At 39.8% G+C, this 20,857-nt stretch overlaps 1 protein-coding gene across 1 annotated transcript in view; it reads right to left on the bottom strand.

The window, feature by feature from the left end:
* Positions 1-20,857, bottom strand: part of PRKN (parkin RBR E3 ubiquitin protein ligase) — a 797,047-nt gene that overhangs the window by 95,200 nt on the left and 680,990 nt on the right. The window lies entirely within an intron of this gene.

The raw sequence follows: 20,857 nt of genomic DNA on the forward strand, positions 1-20,857 counted from the left end.
GGGCCCCTCAGTTTAAGAAGGACATTGAGACTCTTGAACATGTCCAGAGAAGGGCAACATGGCTGGTGAGAGGTCTCAAGCACAAGTAATATGAGGAGAGGCTGAGGGAGCTGGGATTGTTAAGCCTGGAGAAGAGGAGGCTCAGAGGAGACCTGAGCCTCCCTACAACTACCCAGAGGCTCCCTACAACTACCTGAAGGGAGGTGGGGGTTGGTCTCCTCTCCCAGGCAACCTGTGACAGAACAAGAGGACACAGTCTCAAACTGTGCAGGGGAAGTTTAGGCTTGAGGTGAGGAGAAAGTTCTTCACAGAGAGAGTTATTGGCCATTGGAATGTGCTGCCCAGGGAGGTGGTAGAGTCACTGTCCCTGGAGATGTTCAAAATAGGATTGGACGTGTTACTTGAAGCCATGGTTTAGTTAGTCATGAGGTGTTCTGTGATAAGTTGAACTTGATGCTCTCTGAGGTCTTTTCCAACCTTATTGATTCTATGATTCTAGGATACAATGTAACATTCTGATAAATTAATTCATCAACACATTGAGAGACCTTTATTTCAACTGGAGTAGTGCCTCAGGATATTACTGAATTTACTGTCTTATAATGGCAATTCTTATTCAAATGCACAGGGTTCAGTTTGTTGCCTTGCATAAGAATTACAAAAGAACATCCTAATGACTTGGCTTCTGTTTTCTGTGTCTAGATTGCTGAAGTATGATTATACACTGCAGTCAGGTCAATTGCCTTTGCTCATGAAACATTGGATATGGTGGCATTTAGTTACATTCACCATTTGGAGACATCAATGAAGAAAAATGTTTTAGCATCAAACCCTTGATGTATTCATCCATTTTTAAATAAAAGCAAAAGCCTAATGAAATAAATAGGCATAACAATCAATTGAAAATTGAGCAATGGTGGGGGTTTGTTTGTTCTTTCTTTTTTTTTTAAGTTTGAAGTTCTGACTATTTATTTATTTATGTATTTAGGAGGGGCAGGTTAGGTATTTCAATACAAATGTAATTTCAAATTTGAAAAAATCTTAGCAATTGTAGCAAAGAGACAGTTTTGGCCACCTTCACATACTAAGTAGTATTCTGTAAAGAAATAGCCTTACTGGAATTGATACAGCTTCTGTTGTTGTATGTTACTGATAGCACAAAAGAAAATTTGTTGTAGTGATATCAAGGAACCCCATTCACAAGCAGGTACATGCTGCACCAGCTACTGAACAAACACAAAACCTGCTACATATTTAACAATCATAAGCAAAAGGATGACCCAAGTTACCACTGTAAATAATGCTGCCATAGTATAATACTTGGGAGTTTACATCTTTGAAATCATTCAGTCCAACCTATACATATCACTTCAGTTCCATGAAAGCTCTGTCTTGAAGGTCCCAAAGTAAATTATAAATATGTAAAAACATCTGAAACCCACAATACCTCAAATTTTTGAGGTCATAGACCACCATTAGTCCTCAAAATGTCCTATATATCCTGAGTTTCCAGGGGCAAGCACTAGAGTGGCATTTCTTGTCACTGCAAACCAGACATAGTAATTGCCACTATTCTGTACCACAAAGCACTCACTGAACATCACTGAACTAATCTATTCCAGTTGTTGAGTTACATGGACAGTCTATTACAGATTTTTAATATCTTGAACCATGCTTTTCTGTATTAAATCATAGCAAATTTGAACAATCCTATGGATTATAGGAGTGACAAGGAAGTCTACTTCAGGAAGTCTACTTCATGGCTTCCTGGAATGCTGGAAACAAAATAATTTTCTGCACAAGGCTTCCTTCCAAGTCTCCAAGAAAATTAGTATTTCTTTGTTCTTAACATATCAGTGCCACTTAATTTATCTTTTCCAAGCTTGTGTGACTTTAAATCATCTTTTACTCTTTTCTTCATCCCCATATTTGTTTTCCCTCTGGTAGGTTTTCAATGAATTCAGAAGACCACAAAAAAAAAAAAAAAGAGAGAGTGAAAAGAAGGCTGATGTTATCATCTCTGACCTAACAATCTGTTAGAAATCAGTTAGCCAACCCACTACACCACACCATATGCTTCACAGAAGTGGGTATTTAGCACTTGTGCCAAATTTTTCCAAACATATTTAAAATGGTCCCCAGCCATTTGAGTAATGTGAACCAAACAGGTTTTATTTCCTGATAGATTTTTTCAAAAGATGTAACGCATAAGTCTTCTGCACAGAAAAAAGGGCAAAGGCTGTAGTTCCTAGTGTACAGAAGGCTTTTAAATTATACCAAGATATTTTTTTTTGCTTACAATTCTGTGCCAGATTGGCATAGTTGATGTGTTTCTAGTTCTCTTAAGATCCTATTATCCCTTTTCTTGCTTACTCTTTCAGCAGCAATTCTTGCTGACAATACTATAACTGAGGCAGAGAATAAGTTGTTTTTCTGTTCAATCCATCTGTCTGTTTTAACAAATTCAGCATGATCTCTCTCATTTGGTCCTCTTAAATTTCTTAGACACCTTTGGGATATTTACTTGACAGTGAGAACTGTGTGAAGGAGGGTTTTTTTGGGTGGATTTTTCTGGGAAGAGTGTGGAGCCTGCTGGAACTACAGAAGAAAGAGTTTTGTCATGCAATTTTACTTTATGACATCATGAAGTCAAAATCCTTTTCCACCTGTTGAATAGCAAAACTAAACTTATCAGGTATAAAATTTATTCACTAGAAAATGTGATTCAGCCCCCACCCAAAACTATTTGTATATTTGGCATGGGCTAGGCAGATAGGACTTTCCTTTTTCAGGCCATATTCACATAGTCAATAAAGCATGGTAGGAGATGACAGTGAGACAGCAGTACTCTTTTCTGCCTGAGGAGACTTGAAACTTCGTTTCTCAGAGAAAATGGCCTCATCACCACTGCCCATTTAGAGAAGTCTCAAGAATGACCTATCCCTTAACTGTTCCCTGTGATACAAAAACCAAGCTTCATTGGTCTGATTCCTTTCATGCAAAGTGACCTGGATTCAAAGGGGAAAACAGCAATCTTTCTGAATAGTAAAGGTGACAGAGACCTATGAAGGAGAGTTGAGTTTCCATTGTATTCCAAGTACAGCTGTGTTTAACTAAAGCAGTTAATTTGTTTTTCATGTAAACAGAAAAATAGTTTCCAGCAGGGACAGAGAAACAATGCAGATCATCCATTGTTATAAATGTCACAAAAAGAAACATAATCACAAAAATGGGAAATAATCTCAGTAATCTCAATCTTTTTAGTTTCAGTGATCAACCTTTCATTAAAAATTGAGGCACCTTTTTGATAACTATTCTGTCAAAAATTTCACACAAGTGCAGTGAGAATTTCTGTTACAGGGGAAAAAGATAAGCTCTGCTAACAGGACACAGTCTCGGCAAATATCAATTTCTAGGAGCACCTAAAACCTCTGATGTTTGCCAGTGCCATCAGTTACCACATATGCTGCTCTGAAAATAAATCCAGACAATTATTTCCTGCTTGTTTAAAATACTCTGATTCTACTCCATATCGGCAATGTCACAAATACCTTTTGATCACAGATCAAGATGCTAAACAACAGTGCAATCAGTGAGTTGCAAAGTTACTATGTGGTTCAAGCAGCAGATGGATTGCATTCTGAAAAAAAAATCTGCCAAATGGCAGGAGAAATATTAGACTGAGAAAACAATACCTCAGTTTTGTGGAGACAGCTCCTGCTGTGGCATTCACTTTTATCACAAGATGGACTCATGTCTCACTGTGAGCTTTCAGCTGCAGCACAGAGGAGAGTGGTTTTAGTTCCCTCACTCTTTGTCTCTGTCTCTCTCACAAACACACACACTCACACACATATACATCCATCCATCCTTCATCTCTAATATTAAATCTCACATCAATATAAATTTGCTCATATACTGTGAATTTTTTCTATCCCTGGGTAACAAAGCTTCAAATTACAGGTTGTCAAATAAGGTTGAACATGCACATGCCCTTTAAAAATCTGCATGTGTTCAGTGTCCTAAGTGCGACTAGTGATGACATTCACTATTCAGAAGTCAACATTTTCAGGACAGCATTGTACTATTACTTCAATAAGAATTTACGTACAACAATGAATGAGGACAAAATGTATGTATTATTTGCTTTCAACAGTTCTTACTGTAGCGTCACACTACTGAAGCATCATACTTAGACACTGAACTACCTTGTTCTGCACATGTGTTTATATCTGGTCCAAAGTTTAAAAGACAGCCTGTGCTACTCATTGCTATAGAGGAAAGTGGGAAGACAAGAAAAAACAAGAAAGATCTAAAAAATAAAGAAGGGAGAGGAGATTAATCTGAGAATATTAATATACCACAGAATAGGTTTGTATCATGTGGGCACTTTGAAAACAGCATTTAAGTTCTGAAAAAATTCAGTGTCTGAATTAAAACACCTCAACAAAACCTAACAACAAAACAAAAAATCCCCCAACCCATATTTTACACAAAACGTGTGGATTAGCAGAATGATCATCATCAGTAGATTTACTGCAAATGAGACACCCAGAAAAGAAGCCTTCTCTGGAAGAGTATCCATTGCAACACATGACAACATGCCTACGTCCTAAATTATTGCTCATTTTTTCTTCAATTTCAGACTCTAAAATTAGAACTGTAGGACAAATATCTGTATGCTACTTACCCTCATATACCTTCTTACAACTTATTTTAGGAATTCAATTGTCCTCAAATAAACTAAGATTTCCTACTTTCATCACTCTGTATTTCATCACTTCACATGTGAAGTATCTGAAAGATGTCTTAAGCTTTTCCTACGTACAATGCATAACAAGTCTATGCTCAGCTCTGTATTGGCTTCATTTTAAAGATTTCCAAAGACAACAACAATGGTGAGGTCCATTGGAAAAAATCAATTTAGCAGAGATTATTTTTGTTTATTCTTACTCAGCTTCTTAGCTGGGTAGACATGGGTGAGGACAAGGGGAAAAGGTGACTTTGTGTTCCATCACATCATGGCCCAGTCATTTTCAGCTCACGTTCAGACATACTAAAGTTCCAGTGAGGCTACTTTATCTCAAATTAAGTTTCCTTAGTGCTAATCTGTTTAATCCAGTTTTACTGCTGTGAATGGATGGATTAGTGTAAAGAAACCAGCAGGGGAGTCAAGAAGACGGGGTGGAATATTTCAGATTCTCTTCTATTCCATTAATTTGTATGTGCAAACATAAAATCAAGTCAGGAGTAATTTCCATTAAAAGCTGTGAAAGTACTCCAGTATTAATATGCAGTTTCTAAGTTCTGATTCTTTCTATTATGAGGATTATTTAGGTACATGCTGTACCTATATGCTGTACCTAAAGTTTGTTCTAGACACAACAGCAAATAAACAAATGCACACATTTAGGTAATAACTACCCTCTTCCTCAAGCTGTAATTTCAAAAGAATTCCCTTCTAGGTTACTCTCACCTTGACACCTTTAAATCAGTCTCATTGTGTTTCTCCATAACAGAGTTTCAATGCCAAGACACTTTCTCATTTTAATGAAAAATGTGTAACATAATTATCAGAGAATAAAAGACACAGAAAGTATATTTGAAATTATAGTACACCTCTCTCCTGTTCTTAGGGATCATGTGGCACAAACCAGAATTGTTATATATTTCAATAATGGAACATCACTGGACATTAGAAAGTCATAGAATCACAGAATCAACCAGGTTGGAAGAGACCTCAGAGGTCATCCAGTCCAACCTATTACCTAATACCTAACACCTCATGACTAACTAAACCATGGCTTCAAATGCCACGTCCAGAACTTTGTTGAATGCCTCCAGTGATGGCGACTCCACCACCTCCGTGGGCAGCACATTCCAATGGCCAATAACTCTCTCTGAGAAGAACTTTCTCCTCACCTTGAGCCTAAACCTCCCCTGGCACAGCTTGAGACTGTGTTCTCTTGTTCTGTCGCAGGTTGCCTGGTTGAAGAGACCAGCCCCCACCTGGCTACAACCTCCTTTCAGGTAGTTGCAGACGGCAACAAGGTGTCTTCTGAGCCTCCTCTTCTACAGGCTTAGCAAGCCCAGCTCCCTCAGCCTCTCCTCATAGGGCTTGTGCTCGAGACCTCTCACCAGCCTTGTTGCCCTTCTCTGGACACATTCCAGCAATTCAACATCTTTCCTAAACTGAGGGGCCCAGAACTAGACACAGTACTCAAGATGTGGCCTAACCAGTGCTGAATCCAGGGGCAGAATTACTTCCCTGCTCCTGTTGTGCATACAATTTCTGATGCAGGCCAGGATGTCATTGGCCTTCTTGGCCACCTGTGCCCACTGCTGGCTCATGTTCAGCTGGCTGTCAACCAGTACCGCAGGTCCTTCTCTGCCTGGCTGCTCTCCAGCCACTCTGACCCCAGCCTGTAGCACTGCATGGGGTTGTTTTTGCCAAAGTGCAGCACCAGGCACTAGGACTTGTTAAATGCCATCATGTTGGATTCTGCCCATCTGTCCAGCTTGTCAAGGTCCTTCTGCAGAGCCTTTCTACGCCCTAATATTTCAACACCTTCCCCCAGCTTGGTGTTGCTGCAAACTTCCTAATGGTGGACTCAATCCCCTTGTCTAGATCATCAATAAAGATATTGAATAGGATTGGGCCCAACAGTGGTCCCTGGGGCACACCACTAGGGACTGACTGCCAGCTGGATGTGGCACCATTCACCACCACTCTCTGGGCTCAGCCCTTCAGCCAGTTCCTAACCCAGCGCAGAGTGCTGCTGTGCAAGCCACAGGCTGACAGCTTGGCCAGTAGTTTGCATGGGGGATGGTGTCAAAAGTCCTACATATTTAGTACTTGCTAATCCCTTATAATCAAATAAAATAAATTAAAAAAAAAAAAAAAAAAGATGCACCAAGAATATATTGTTGGTGCAGTGTGGTGGGTTAATGCCCTTTTCTGAAAACAAAAAACACAAAGCAGGGTGAAGGGCTTGCAGGTACTTTACCCTCCCTGCATGGTGTTTTCCTCTGGGAAGCTGAGTCTGTTCCATTCCCCCTTCCTGCCCATCCAGGGTATAAAAAGCAGGACATCGTAGCTGTTGGCTCTCCTTTTGGCTCATGCCTCTGCTGGATGAGAGCTACTGCAGCTGCCCTCCTGCTCCTCTGCCACGTAGTTGGACCTGATCCTTCTCCCTCCTGTCTCCGCGCCTCCTCAGAGAAAGTCTGGTTTTGTATTATTCTTTTTTTTTGTGTCCCACTCCCATCCATCCTTGTTCCTTGCCCTTGTGAACCTTTCCTGTTGTTTATATATATATATATATATATATATATATATATACACACACACGTAGTCTAAAGACAACTTTTTACCTCTCTACTTCCAAGCCAACTCCAAATTATTGTTTGGTGGATTTGCTCCTTTTTCCCCCTCTTTTTTGGGAGGGAGGAGGAGGGAATGGGGGGAGAGATTCTCAGCCTTGCCCCATCTGAGCTCTTAACTCTCAGTTAAGGCTCAAACCACCACATGCAGGAACATTAATTGTGTAATATAGTCAATGTCATCTGAGGTGGAACTCTAAACTGCTAACCTTCCTAGCATTAAACGGGCCCTGATGGAGAAAAGGGCAATCAGATTTACTGGACTGTATGGATCCAATGGCTAGACACGTCAGACCCCTAGGATTATAAGGCTCTAGTAGTGCACCCTAATGCCATCAAGCTATAGAGGGCTCACACTCATCTATACTTCTGAGGTGACAGGGGGATCCCAATACCTAAGTGTATCAGAAGCTGAAGTGAGTATAACAGGGAATGAGAGGCAGAAAAAAAACATTTTGACTGGACCAAGGGCATCCTTGGCACAGGCTACCTCAGAAGAGGATATTTCAAGGACCCAAAAGGGTACAGGGAGGCCTTTAGTATAGTGGCTTTGGAAACAGAAGGAAACAAGCTGTTGTCCATTGTGCCTAGTCTCTTGGAGGATGCTTCTGTGGTGTGGTTGATGAAGGTTAAAAAACATCATGTGCCAATCACTACCACAATGATCTGCCTGCAGCAATGTTGCATCAGTCACGATTCCCTGATTACCATCCATAAACTGACTCACTGACAGGAAAGTCAAGGGGTGATCATCAAAACCCGCTCACCAATCAACAACCTCATATGGCCAGTGCATAAGTCTAATACAGAATAGAGACTAACAGTAGACTACTGCAGACATCCAACTAGAATAGAATAGAATAGAATAGAATAGAATAGAATAGAATAGAATAGAATAGAATAGAATAGAATAGAATAGAATAGACCAGACCAGGTTGGAAGAAACCATCAAGATCATCGCGTCCAACCTATCATCCAACACCACCTAATCAACTAAACCATGCAACCAAGCACCCTATCAAGTCTCCTCCTGAACATCTCCAATTCTGGTGACTCCACCACCTCCCTTGTTGAGTAAGAAAGGTGGACAGTGCTCTTTATGGGTACTGGCTTATGGATGATGGCAAATAACCTTGGAGGCGGTGATTACAGAAATGGAAGAAGACCAACTGGCAGTGCAGAGGTAAACCTGCCTGGGACAATACTCATGGCAAGATACTGCTGATCAGGTACACATCATATACATCATGAAAGTAGATCATGTGGATGCCCAAGACTCAATCCTCTGAAGAACATCAAAACAATCAGCAGGCGGATCAGGCTGCTAAGGCTGAAGTGATTCAGATGGATTTTGAGTACCAGTCTAAGGGCATTATAGCTCACTGGGCCCATGACACCTCAGGTCATCAAGGAGAACATGCCATGTATGGATGGGCCTGGGATCAGAAGGTGGACTTGATCATGGGTATTATTGCACAGGTTATCCAGAAAAGAGAAACATGTCACAATTAGGCAAGCCAAGCAATTAAAGCCTCAGTGGTACAGAGGACAATGGTTGAAATATAAATATGAAAGAGGCCTGGCAGACCGACTACATTGTACTCTCACAAACCTGCCAAGGCAATTTCCATGTGCTCACAAGGGTGGAAGCAACCACTGGATGGCTGGAAACCTACCCCGTGCCCCATGCCACTGCCTGAAACACCATTCTGGGCACTGAAAAGCAAGTATTATGGTGACATGACACCCCAGAAAGAATGGAGTCACACAATGGGACTCATTTCAAAAGCAGCCTTGTAGATACGTGGGCTGAGGAACATGGCATTGAGTTGTGTATCACATCCTCTATCATGCACCAGAGAACAAGAAGACCTAAGGCTACATTGAATTGCTAAAAATCTATGCTGAAAGTAATGGGAGATGAAACCTTTAAAAATTGGGACAAGCATTTGGCACAAGCCACTAGTTTAGTTAACACCAACCAGTCAAGCTGGCCCTACCCTGTCAAAACTCCCATGTACTGCAGAAGGACATAAAGTCCCCATAATGCACACAAAGAATATATCATGGAAGATGGTCTGGGTTGGGTAGATGGTCTGGGTAGTCCTGCTTCAGGCAAAGACAAAACTGTCCACAGGACTGCTTATGCCTAGAGACCAGAGTCCACCTGGTGGGTGATGCATGAGGACAGAGAATTCCACTGGGTACTGCAAGGTGATCTCATTTTGGGTGAGAACAGTCAGTAAAATAAATTCTATGACATTAATTGTTAAATACCTCTGCTGGGCATGATATAGATTATTTAGAACAAGGGGTAGATAACTTCCTGGATTTGGCTTGGATAGGGTTAATTCTATTCTATTCTATTCTATTCTATTCTATTCTATTCTATTCTATTCTATTCTATTCTATTCTATTCTATTCTATTCTATTCTAATTTTCCATATAAAATGAAAAAAGATAAACCAATAGAAGTTACTCAAGGGGCTAGAAGTACTTTATGGGATATATGTAAAATGAGGAGGAGAAAAATAAACCTCAGTTTGTGAAAATGTCTTTCTCCAAGTGGAGGTTTAAAAACTCGTACTTAGCAAAAGTGTTCTGAAATTATGTCTCTGTAGGGCATTTAAGAAAAAAAAAAAAGTCCATTAATAACGTGTGCTGTTGCTGAAGTGTTATTATGAGACTCAGGCTGTGTGAAAGCCTGTCTCTCCACAAGAGAGATATGACAGGCTTGTCGGGAGAGATAGGAGATGGCTGAAGATGGATATGTGCTGCCCTGTTGACAAGTGGTGGGGACAGTCAAGGAGATGGATCAGTACAAATTTCCATTAAATCAAGAAAAACACAACTTGCCCCTAACATCACCTCTGATAGCTTCTTAGACCAGCTGCTTCCCTGACACCCTACTGAGGAACAAATTGCTTTCCTAGCAGGACATTTGGACACTCCTGCATTAATAGATATGGATCCCAGCATGCCAAGCCAAGCAAGAAGGCAATTTAATATGAGCAACACTGTCATCTCAATTTAGGACAACAGTTAGGATGCCCTACAGGGCATTGCAACAGCTTCTGGAAGTATACAGTACAAGACATTCTTTCTGTCTTAAGGCTATAGAAAACTGGTATTTCTAGTAAATAGCCAAGCCAAGGAGAATGGGAAATGTAAATGCATAGATGACAACAGCATTGTACTGTCTTGGATCGTCAGTTTCAACTGAAAGACCTTTTAGCTCTGTAGAGAACTGTAGCAAAATTTTCAAGGAAATAAGAAAGAAAAAAACCTTGAAAGGACAGGAGTGACACTAGGTGGCAGGATTTTCGCTTTCAGGTGGAGGTAAATTTCAGAACAAAATTTCAGCTTGTTCAGACAGCTGTCTAGCATAAGAGTGTAAGAGTGCGAAATAACAGGAAGGACACAGAAAATTTCAGTTTTACTTTTTGACAGTGAATGCTTTTAAAACCTATAGTTGTTTTCAGCAAATGTGCTTTTATTTTTGCAGAAACCTTTGTTGCAATCTCCAGTTAAGTCCAAGTAGGAAAATAAAGTGGATGTGTCATACTTTGAAAACAGTAGGCAAAGTATTAGGGCAAAGTTCATGGCCATAAGGAAAGGATAGGAGACTCCCTGAGTTATAAGCATCTGCATTCCTGCAAGTCCTGAATAGTTTGGTGAGGCAATAATTTTTTGACTGTATGTGGTAAGAGATAAAGGATAAATCTGACAATCTCCTTGTGACAAATCCTTCTCCAAATCTGAGGCAGATGCTTCAGGATTAAGTGGCATTGCCTTGGAAGGAAGCTGAAGACTTAGGCCTTTTGGAGGGTGGCTATGAGAGAAAGCAAGTGAGCAAATGTCTTCACTGGAAGATAGAGGTGTTTGCTCTATCAGATCGGCATGGTAGATAAAGCAAAGCTATGACCACTTATCTGGGTATATTGATCAAGGATGCTTTACAGAATGTGTTTCCTGACCAACTGACTCTTTCAGTTCCACAGAGGCAAACTTGACCGTCTCCCAGGATGGTTCAAGTACACTGTTAATTCAAAATATTTCCATCAGCAGTGCATGCCCATCTTCCTGGTGATGTTCACCTATACAAGACAGTGTGTACCCCTTGCTACAAGTGTAGGGGTGTGTCCAGATGTCCAGTTAGTGCCAGGAACACATTAGAAGGAGATTTACTTCCCAAAGAAAGACATGGCTAATACAAGATACACTACTTCAAATTTTCTAAGTGACTATGGGGTTTTGCAGAAACGGTGAGGGTAAGTCTTGTCCTCTGTCTTCAGGGGTCTTGCTCAAAGCTTCCTCCTTTGCTGGTTCATCTGCACACCATAGAAAGATGCTATAGAGAGTAACCTATTAAATAGATTCAATGTACAGTTGTAATATATATTTACAGTGAGAATGTACAGTATTTAGGCTCGAGGTGAGGAGAAAGTTCTTCACAGAGAGAGTTGTTAGTCATTGGAATGTGCTGCCCAAGGAAGCAGTGGAGTCACCATCCCTGCAGGTGTTCAAGAGGGGACTGGACATGGCACTTGATGCCATGGTTTAGTAGTCATGAGGTCTTGGGTGATAGGTTGGACTTGATGATCTTTGAGATCTTTTCCAACCTTATTGATTCTATGATTCTATGATTTAGGCAATATAATGATTTTAACAATTTTAAGCAAACTGGGAAGAATAACAGGGAAAGAGAGAATCCCCCAGTGCAAAATGGTGGTTGACCAAGGTGGGGGGAAACTTGACAAGAACCATTAAGTCAAGGAGGCAATGAATTAATTACTCATGAGGAGTTCTACTCCAAGCAGGGGGATGCTGCCACTGTATTAGCTGTTGAGGCTATTTGAGTGCCGTGTGGTCTCAGGGCTGGTCTGGCTCCAGCAGGACAGTGGGCACTGACGCGTTTGTGAAGGGCTCTTGGCTTTCCAGAGTAAACTGTGGCATGGCAAAATTCTATTTGCAAGGGGAAGTGAAGTTGGATCCTAAGGCTCATGGCCTCCAAAGTTGAAGTGAGGAGGGCTTGTGGCTTCTGTCCCAAGTCCTGGACCAGGCACCTCAAGGCAAGGCAGTCCAGGAAAATCAAATTAAAGCAAGGCAGGTCCAAGCAGGCAAACCAGCCTGTATTTGTCACTTGCCTGAGATGCCACTGGGCCAGTAGGGTAACTGAAGCCAGTAGTAACCCAATGAAAAGGGACTCTGCCAGGCTGTGGCATAAAAGGCAGCATAGGCCTGGTCAGGGAGGAGCAGCGGCCAGTACATGTGCTATTACCCCAGAAGGAGGCTTGTTTCCCCAGACATGTTTGGGCCTGTTCCTTTGTCCTTTTTTCCACGTTACCCTGACTCCTGCAGATGGAGGGGAGAGAGCGGGATCATGTCTAGACATTCCAGGACCTGTCTGGGTTTGTGCTGAGCCCATTTGGCCCTACCACGACAGTCATACAGTTAATCACCTGTGAAATTATGCCATAATACTTAACAACTACCCTTCTTGGTGGGAAAATGTCTTGACATTCAGTGTTTCCTTTGTCTTCTCTGAGCTCCAATCAGATCTTATAATTGTCTTTTTGTGTAAGAAAAATAATCAGTTTCTTGTCAAAATATTTTAGGACAAGGAGCAGCTATTGTTTTCTTCAATCTTGACTAATCTTCACATTCCAGAAGACAGTTCATAGGACAGGAAACAACACACAGTTCTCTATGCTGCTGACACTGCCATTTTTCCCCTCCCGTTGCTTCATAGTACATGGAATGAAACAGCCTTCTAAGAAAACAGATCAAAGTGTTGCTCACTTACTCTAGATATTTGGTGAAGTCAAGACATCAGAAAAAAATTGTTCCAATTTCCCAATGTAAAGTCAGAAACATCTTAAGTAACATTTTCAGAGTACTTTTAATAATGAAAATAATGAATTGTAAACTTCAGTGATAATATTTCACTGGAATGATCCTGTGCTGTTCTTATCTCTGCTGCTGTTTACAGGGATTGCATCTATGCACAAAACCAGAATGTTAATATGTGAAGTTATTCCACCCCTGTCCTTTAATCTTGCTGATAGCTCAATTAATTTGTCCCTATTTTCAATTCCTTTATCCACAATCAAGTGCTAAACAATGCAGTAGAAGTTCTAATGATAGGACAGCTTTAGTTGTACTGTGCTACAGTACAGGTAACACACCTACTTGCTATGATTGTACCTATCATGATCAGAAAGACTAGTCTTTGTTACTTAAAAAACCCCAATGATTAGTTTTGAATCAAAAAACAATCTATAAAGACAAATCTCTGGCTTTTTAATTGTCCATTTTAATGTTTCTTCAGTATATGATGCTTCCAAATTTAAAAGAGTACAAAGTAAAAAAAGCTTTCCAAGACTACTCATTAGAGATCTGATCCAAAAAAGGATGTATATGAACAGCTAATCATTCTCTAGAAAAGATTCTTCCCTTGTAAGTAAAAACAACATAAAATGCAATGTTGTCCTGTCATTAATAAGATCTTGGAGCCACTGTGAATTGCTTAGAATATCAAATAAAGCAGACTACCAGATGAATGAAAGTAGACAATGCCAAAAGTGACATTAAAGCAAAAGGAAACTCCCAGCTAAGATTCCTGTTAGCTTTTTTCTTTTGCCTGATGATCAAAGGTTAAAATACCAGTCACAACTACTCCATCAGACAGAAACATAATGGGATATATTTTTGTTGCATACTAATATTGTATTTATCTTCATAAGTTAGGTTTATATTTCTAGGGATGTTGCTTGCAAAGCATACATTCATTCTTTGGTAACCAAAACTTTTTTTTTTTTTTAATTCCAGATGCTTAAGAAAAACACATGCTTTAATATGGGTTTTTAGGCAGAGTCAAGTGCATGAGTCCATACAGAAAAGTAAGAATTTCACTCAAACTCTAAATAGACTTCTAGCTTTTAACAAGAGATTAGTTGCACTAGTACCACTAAGAGTCTAGTATCACTAAGAGTCTTGATGCTTTTAATATTTCTGTGCAGTTTCCCCCAGCTGTTCATAGGTACCATATTTGCATATGTGCAAAACCACCGTCTTAACTTATTGAAGAAGCTTTGAAAGTTGTGCCTCCTAGTTTCTGTTCACTCAAATATTTCTGCAACTTCCATTTATGATAACTTACCTTTGAAAATGGCAAAAACTCCCATAATTTTAATATCAAAACCAGATTAAATGAAAATTTACCTCAATTTGGATTTCAAATTTGTTTTATCTGGTTTGGATGACTATCTTAAACAAGCCACACATGGCAAGGAAACTCAGATATAAGCAACATTCCACTCCTAGAAAACAAATACTTTTCCTTACTCCTCTTAGCATATTCAGATAGAAAGGCTGGGCAACAGAATTCTGAAAGGCAGAAACAGAAAATAACGCCAAACTCTCATTTCAGTTGTATAACGAATACTAAAATAAAATAAACATCTATGTAACTGATTATACTAGTAACAGCATAAAAATATTGCAAGGTAGGGTGCCATAGAAAACACAGTTGTACTACAGAAATATCTTTAAATGAATATGACTTCTCTGCTGCCTGCAAATGTTCCAAAATCCATTTGCTGCATTGTGTAAATGCATGTATTGTTCTCTGTGTAAAATCACAGCAAAGTCTCAATACAGTGATAAATCTGTGAGAAATGTCCCCAAGGAATTCATGCAGCAGGAAAAGGGTAATTTAAAAACAGTAATAATACTACTTCAGGTAAACACTACTTTTGGGATAATTGTACAAGAGGAGGAGATAAACCATACACAAAGAAAGATAAAAGAACACATACACACAAGAAATAGAAAGGCTACATTAATAGCTAAGTGCTGAAGAATCAATATACTGCAAATAAAATATGGAAGAAATTAAGTGAATCTAATTGTATTCAGAAATTTTAAGATAAATTCAAAATTTAACCCCCACAATTGAAAGTCCTTTTTTTGTTGTTTAAAAGCAAAGTTAGTTGAAAATACCTGAGAAGGAAAGTCTGGAATACCTCACTTGCTTGGTAACAGCTCTGAAAGCTTTACTTCAAATGTGGTTTTTATAGACTTTGATATGGAAAGGGTGAGAGAGAAATGACAGAACTGAATTAGTACAAAAAGGCACAGAAAAACCATGAGCGGCTGCACATATATGAGAGAACGCAGCTATACATCATTAATTCTGAGAAAGATTCCTATGAGGAGGACAGAGGGGAAAACAGTGCTGAAGAACTGGTATGCCTACAAAGGCTTTTGAATCTTAGTGATGGTGATTTGCTTCCCCTCTTTAGCAAATGTTCAAGGGAAAATACAATAAAATAACTGTGAGGTTCATGAGGCATAAAATGTGAATGGTCTTTGCCAAGAGACAAAAGACATGTGAAAGATTTAGTGACTGAAATCTTCCCTGATTCTCTTTTATTCTAATATTAATGCTGTATATAGAGGCAGCAGGACCGTTTCCTTTCTTTTATACAATGCTATGTGTCAGGTTCCAGAGTTTGCATGAAAATTTTCAACCAGCACAAATGCAGAATGGGTCTTTGCTGTGTTATTTCCAGACTGCACAAACAGCTGGGAGAGACTGCTCAAACATTCGAGAGCTCTGAAATCATGGACTGCAGGAACTAGACAGGTTTCTTTTAAAAAGTTAAATTGAATGTTTCTTTCCTCATAAAATTTCCACAGTGATTTTATGACACAGTGGCTAATTTATTCTGTGTTATCAGGAAGTATCAGCACTGTGATTTCATAAGCATCTGGCTATTGGAAGCAAAAAGTTCATCTAATCAAATTCTGTCTGAGAACTCACAAGAGAGGAGAAAGAAATAATGACACTCTGAGACAGGACTGGGTTTCTCCAAAGCAGTATTTAGAAAGGCACCAGGGATATGAACTCTCCTTAGGTTTTTGTATGTTAGTCACTGACAGCATATAAACATTCAGCAATACTGCACTTATTAGACTTTATCTGTGTTAGCTGGTTTTTTATTTGGGTATTTCTAGAGCAAAGGCTGCTGTAGATTTGAACAGAGAATCAAGCAGATATGGAGAAATCTATTGATGGCACATTTCACCAATTAATTTTTTTCAAAACAAAGTGGAATCAGAAGAGGGCAGAAAAAAGACCATTTTCTTAGGTAAGGAGTGTGTTTAAAATGGACATCTTTCTTCTTTAACTGGGTTGTAACATCAGAAATGAAAATAGGGCCAGCTTCAGGTTTCATCAATGTGCATTTAATATTTTACTTTGGATTTAAAAAAACAGTAATTACTGTGATCTATACACCTTGGTCCAGCATTTGTGCTTTTTACACTACTGCACTGTTGACATGAGATTATGATCCACTGCAGTTCCCAGATCATCTTTTGCCATGCTGCTGTCTCTCTCTCAGCATTTAATCTCTCATAATATAGAGCTGCTTGTACTTGTCTAAGTATAGGAACTTTACATTTATCCTTATTGAATTGCTATCAAGTTCCAAACTATTTTCTTCCCCCAAGCTACATATCCTATGCAAATTTAATAACCTTAGACTGTAATAATTCATAAAGGCATAAGAGAAAATATTAAAACCTTTCAACCTCAGGACAAATTTGAAACATCCACTTTGGTCATGAAATGCTGATAAACATTCTATACACAGCTTTCCAACTCTTTACTATCCACCTAATGAAATGATCACCTAATCTTGTATTTCCTAGCTTGCTATGGGAATTTCATATGAAACAATGTGAGGAGCTTTACTGGATTTAATATAAAAGACATCACCTCCTCTTTTACCCACAAATCCTGTTACTCTAGCAGTAGACTGACAGAGTAGACTGGTGTGACAAACTCTTGCTAAGCCTGTGCTTCTTGAGACTTTTTTTTGTTCTCTAGGTAACTACCAAGAGCTGGATTTACTACAGTTTTTCCTCAGGAAGTCAAATTAAATCTACTGGTCTGCAAGTCTCAGGTTCCCTTTTCCCCTCTTTTTAGACAAAGACATTATGTTTTCACCTTTTAAAAGACTTCCCTGTACATATTCTTAGAAATGACCATTAATGTTCTTCAGCCATTCCCACAGGAAAAACTTCACCAGGGAAAGCTGATTTCAAAACACGTCTCTATACTTTCCTCCCTGTAGCTGGTAATTTAAAAATCTGTTTCATTGGTTTTAGTTCTGCTAACTATCAGAGTAGGTTTGACCTTTAAATGGAAACAAAACAACAACTATTTCTCTACTGGAGCTGTTCAATGGCATATTTTCTACTACCAGGAGAAGCCAATGAACAGCTTCCTTGATTTTTCATGTTGCTGCTTCTGTTACTTCTGAATATTCTTTTGTAGACATTGTATTTAAAGTATTTTATTTCATGTGTTGCACTTTCTGATTTTGTTCCTGTGTGTCTTCTGTTTTTTATAGCTGTTCCTAGTTCTACAACCTGCTTAATTGCTTTTTTTTTTTTTTTTTTTTTTTTTTTTAAATACAGTTTTTTCTTACTTTTCAGGTCATAAAAAGGTTATTGCTCAAGCAAGCTGGTCTTTCTTGCCCTTACAAATCCTCCTTAACATTGAGATAATTTACAATTGTTTCCTTAACATTATTTTCTTACTGAATTGTCAGCTCCTTTAGTTGGCTTAGAATTGGAATGGAATGGAATGGAATGGAATGGAATGGAATGGAATAGAATAGAATAGAATAGAATAGAATAGAATAGAATAGAATAGAATAGAATAGAATAGAATAGACCAGACCAAACCAGACCAGGTTGGAAGAGACCTTCAAGATCGTCGTGTCCAACCTATCAACCAATCCAACCCACCTAATCAACTAAACCATGCAGCCAAGCCCCTTATCAAATCTCCTCCTGAACACCTCCAATGATGGTGACTACACCACCTCCACAGGCAGCCCATTCCAATGGGCAATCACTCTCTCTGTGTAGAATTTCTTCCTAACATCCAGCCTAAACCTCCCCTGGTGCAGCTTGAGACTGTGTCCTCTTGTTCTGGTGCTGGTTGCCTGGGAGAAGAGACCAACATTCGCCTGTCTACAACCTCCCTTCAGGTAGTTGTAGACAGCAATAAGGTCTCCCCTGAGTCTCCTCTTCTCCAGGCTAAGCAATCCCAGCTCCCTCAGCCTCTCCTCACAGGGCTTGTGTTCCAAACCCTTCACCAACTTTGTTGCCCTTCTCTGGACACTCTCCAGCAAGTCAACGTCCTTCCTAAACTGAGGGGCCCAGAACTGGACACAGGTGTGGCCTAACCAGTGCAATGTACAGGGGGAGAATCACCTCCCTGCTCCTGCTGGCCACACTGTTCCTGATGCAGGCCGGGGTACCATTGGCTCTCTTGGCCGCCTGGGCACACTGCAGACTCATGTTAATAGCTTATTTCCACGTTCTGGAAGTCACTGTTTTCCTCTTGCTTCACTTGCAGAAATATGCTTTGTTTGATTGATATTTGTTTTTTTTTTTGTTTTGTCTAGGAGACTTACTCTAAAAAATTCCATCCCTAAGAGAATCAAATACTTCCTGCCACAAGTGGCATCTCCCAGGCATTGATATTGGGCTGCACACTGTTTAATATCTTCATAAGTCATCTGGATAATGGGATCAAATGTACCCTGATAAAATCTGATTATGATACCAAACTGAGCAGGGAAGAGGACACTTTGGAAGGGAGACACACTTCTACCTGGGAAAACATAATACAGGAGTGCAGCACAGACTGAGAACTACCTGGCTGGAGAGCAGCACTGTGAAAGGGACCTGGGGCTTCTGGTGGAGTGCAGTGAATGAAGTGTGGTGCAGCAGCAAAGACAGACAGCAGGATGCTGCATTTCATCATCCAGGGCATCACCAGCCCAGTTATTATCCTACTCTACTCAGTATTACAGGCCACACTTGTAATATTATGTTCAGTTTTAGTCTCCACTGTACAAAAACGTTGTGGACAGGATTGAGAGGGGGTCAGAGAAGGGTCACAAAGGACTGGGAACCATGCCATAGGAGTTTGTTCAGCTTTGAGAAAAGAAGGCTTAGGAGAGACCTTATCACTGTGTTCCAGTATTAAAAGGGGGGGGGGGGGGGGGGGGGGGTACACAGAAGATAGATATTCCCTTTTTACAAGGATCCACAGGGAAAAGATGAGGAATACATAGATTCTAATTAGACACATGAGGAAAATTTTTCACAACAAGGACAGTCATTCACTGGAATAATCTCTCCAGGGAAGTAGTGGAGGCCCCACTACTGAACATTTTTAAGATTCAGCTGGACAGGGTGCTGGGCCATCTTATCTAGACTGCTTTTCCCAGAATCCTTGAGGTCCCTTCCAGTCTGGTATTCTATGATTCAAATGCTGTTAGTTCAGGCATTGACCACTGGCCAGGAAATATTTTTTTTTTTTTCTGAAATAATAAAGGAGTTCATGTTTGAATTACACAGGAACATTTGCAAATGTTAGAGCCACTTATTTTGGCCATGTGCTGTCTCTTCAGCAAGAATACTCTGCATGGGTTAAATGTTTTTTAATGCAGTTTTGCACAGTTATATGTTGTGCTCTGAAAATAAAGATTGAAGTCTTCATTCTCTGTTGACTGAATTAATGTAAGAGATCTTTTGCTAATAATTAATGCCACATCCCAGTGGGACAAATACTATCTGCATGGCTTATAATAAAAACAACACAAACTCACTAATGTGTTTCTCTGAACAGTGAATGCTTGTGATGTATTATACGAAAACACCCACTGGTGTGAACCACAGTTGCATATAAAAGCTATTACAGCATTGTACATTTATTGCCAAGTTTATTTCCTCTTTGATTTATTTAATTTACCATTTACCAGTTGTTTTCATTCTTCTGATAGGAGGATATGGTGAGTTACTAGCTTAGAGCAATGCTACTGTGTAGCAATCACATTTTTTTTCCATCTTCAAATCTGAAACACGCCCCTGAATAACTTTAAATAATTACTTAATGTCCAGAAAAAAAATCTTTCTGTCGATGTAAATGCAAATAACTGTAAATATAATAACTGTAGAAACTTGAAAACACAAGATTTGGAAGGTTTTAATCAATATACATTAGCACAGAAATTGGCTACCTCAAAATCTCAGTCATGTGGCTGGGCTGTTTGTACATCCAACATTTGTACATTAAGAAGGACATCAAGACACTTGAATGTGTGTAGAGAAGGGCAACAAGGCTGGTGAGAGGCCTCGAGCACAGCCCCTACAAGGAGAGGTTGAGGGAGCTGGGATTGTTTAGCCTGGAGAAGAGGAGGCTCAGGGGAGACCTTATTGCTGTCTACAAGTACCTAAAGGGTGGTTGTAGCCAGGAGGGGGTTGGTCTCTTCTCCCAGGCAACCAGCACCAGAACAAGAGGACACAGTCTCAAGCTGCACCAGGGGAAGTTTAGGCTCGAGGTGAGGAGAAAGTTCTTCACTTGAGAGAGTTGTTAGCCATTGGA

This window comes from Melanerpes formicivorus, unplaced genomic scaffold (assembly GCF_026170545.1).
Source record: "Melanerpes formicivorus ecotype bairdi unplaced genomic scaffold, bMelFor1.0.p_v2 SCAF_2, whole genome shotgun sequence".
Lineage (NCBI taxonomy): Eukaryota > Metazoa > Chordata > Aves > Piciformes > Picidae > Melanerpes > Melanerpes formicivorus.